This window comes from Arachis stenosperma, chromosome 7 (genome assembly GCF_014773155.1).
Source record: "Arachis stenosperma cultivar V10309 chromosome 7, arast.V10309.gnm1.PFL2, whole genome shotgun sequence".
Lineage (NCBI taxonomy): Eukaryota > Viridiplantae > Streptophyta > Magnoliopsida > Fabales > Fabaceae > Arachis > Arachis stenosperma.
The window spans coordinates 16,837,043-16,839,802 of record NC_080383.1 but is presented as its reverse complement, the minus strand read 5'-3'; the positions used below and the strand labels follow the sequence as shown (position 1 = coordinate 16,839,802).

Below are 2,760 nucleotides of genomic sequence, written 5' to 3'. Positions count from 1 at the left end.
ATTGTTTTCAAATCATATCTTCTCAATCACATCTTTTTAAAACCATAACTTTTCAATCAAATCTTTTTAACCTCATCTTTTTCAAAATAGTTTTCAATCAAATCTTTTTGACTTCTAATTTCAAAATCTTTTTCAAACATCACTTGATTTCTTTTCCACTTTCAATTTTCGAAAATTATCAATCAAATTTTCAAAATGTTTTCAAAATCTTTTAATTGAATTTTCTAAAATCCTCTTCCCTCCTTCCCACATCCTACTACTTATGGAGTACCACTCCTTCTTAATGCACAATTCGAACCTTATCTACTTAAAGTTCGAATTCTTCTTCTCCTTCTTCTTTCTATTTCTCTTTTCCTCTGACAATTCAAGGAATCTCTATACTGTGACATAGAGGATTCCACATTTTCTTTTTCTCTTCTCTTTCATATGAGCAGGAGCAGAGACAAAGGCATTCTTGTTGAAGCTGATCCTGAACCCGAAAGGACCTTGAAGAGAAAGCTAAGAGAAGCCAAAACACAACTCTCTTTAGAGGACCTGACCGAATTCTTCAAAGAAGAAGAACCCATGGCAGCCGAAAACAACAACAATGCCAACAATGCAAGGAAGGTGCTGGGTGACTTCACTGCACCTACTCCTGATTTCTATGGGAGAAGCATCTCTATCCCTGCCATTGGAGCAAACAACTTTGAGCTTAAGCCTCAATTAGTTTCTCTAATGCAACAGAATTGCAAGTTCCATGGACTTCCAATGGAAGATCCTCATCAGTTTTTAGCTAAATTCTTGCAAATCTGTGACACAGTCAAGACTAATGGGGTTAACCTTGAGGTCTATAGACTGATGCTATTCCCTTTTGCTGTAAGAGACAGAGCTAGAATATGGTTGGATTCTCAACCTAAAGAAAGCCTGGACTCTTGGGAAAAGCTAGTCAATGCCTTCTTGGCAAAGTTTTTTCCACCACAAAGATGGAGTAAGCTTAGAGTGGAAGTCCAAACCTTCAGACAGAAGGATGGAGAATCCCTCTATGAAGCTTGGGAAAGATACAAACAATTAATCAGAAGATGTCCTTCAGACATGCTTTCTGAATGGAGCATCATAGGTATTTTCTATGATGGTCTCTCTGAACTATCCAAGATGTCCTTGGATAGCTCTGCTGGAGGATCTCTTCATCTGAAGAAGACGCCTGCAGAAGCTCAAGAATTAATTGAAATGGTTGCAAATAACCAATTCATGTACACTTCTGAAAGGAATCCTGTGAACAATGGGATTAATCAGAAGAAAGGAGTTCTTGAGATTGACACTCTGAATGCCATTTTGGCTCAGAATAAAATATTGACTCAACAAGTCAATGTGATTTCTCAAAGTCTGTCTGGAATGCAAAATGCACCAAACAGTACTAAGGATGCTTCATCTGAGGAAGAAGCTTATGATCCTGAGAACCCTTCCATGGAAGAGGTGAATTACCTAGGAGAACCCTATGGAAATACCTACAATTCTTCATGGAGAAATCACCCAAATCTCTCATGGAAGAATCAAGAGAGACCTCAACAAGGTTTCAATAATAATAATGGTGGAAGAAACAGGTTTAGCAATGGCAAGCCTTTTCCATCATCTTCTCAGCAACAGACAGAGAGTTCTAAGCAGAATACTTCTGACTTAGCAACAATGGTCTCTGATCTAATTAAAACCACTCAAAGTTTCATGAATGAAACAAGGTCTTCCATTAGGAATTTGGAAGGACAAGTGGGTCAGCTGAGTAAGAAAGTTACTGAACTCCCTCCTAGTACTCTCCCAAGCAATACAGAAGAAAATCCAAAAGGAGAGTGCAAAGCCATAGACATGGCCGAATATGGAGAGGAAAGAGAGGAGGAGAACGCCACTGAGAAAGACCTCAGTGGGCGTGTACCAATCTCCTCTAAGTTCCTCAATGAGGAACAATGGGAATCTGAGGCTCAAAATGAGACCATAGAGATTCCATTGGACTTACTTCTGCCATTCATGAGCTCTGATGAGTATTCTTCCTCTGAAGAGGATGAGTATGTTACTGAAGAGCAAGTTGCTAAATACCTTGGAGCAATCATGAAACTAAATGACAAGTTATTTGGAAATGAGACTTGGGAGGATGAACCTCCCTTGCTCACCAAAGAACTGGATGACTTGTCTAGGCAGAAACTGCCTCAAAAGAGGCAGGATCCTGGGAAGTTTTCTATACCTTGTACCATAGGCACCATGACCTTCAAGAAGGCCTTGTGTGACTTAGGGTCAAGTGTGAACCTCATGCCCCTCTCTGTAATGGAGAAATTAGGGATCTTTGAGGTGCAGGCTGCAAGAATCTCATTAGAGATGGCAGACAACTCAAGAAAACAAGCTTATGGACTTGTAGAGAATGTTCTGGTTAAAGTTGAAGACCAGTACATTCCTACTGATTTCATAGTCCTAGAAACTGGGAAGTGCATGGATGAATCCATCATCCTTGGCAGACCCTTCCTAGCCACAGCAAAGGCTGTGATTGATGTTGACAGAGAAGAGTTAATCATTCAAGTGAATGAAAAATCCTTGGTGTTTAAGGCCCAAGGATATCCCTCTGTCATCATGGAGAGGAAGCATGAAGAGCTCCTCTCAAAACAGAGCCAAGCAGAGCCCCCACAGTCAAACTCTAAGTTTGGTGTTGGGAGGCTACAACCAAACTCTAAGTTTGGTGTTGAAACCCCACATTCAAACTCTAAGTTTGGTGTTGGGAGGTTTCAACACGGTTCTGAGTAC

At 40.3% G+C, this 2,760-nt stretch overlaps 1 non-coding gene across 1 annotated transcript; it reads right to left on the bottom strand.

Moving 5' to 3' along the window:
- Window positions 1-969: 969 nt before the first annotated feature.
- On the bottom strand, window positions 970-1,077 carry LOC130942450 (small nucleolar RNA R71). Its single transcript, XR_009071020.1, has one exon. It is a non-coding gene; the product is annotated as a small nucleolar RNA R71 (small nucleolar RNA).
- Window positions 1,078-2,760: the final 1,683 nt, after the last annotated feature.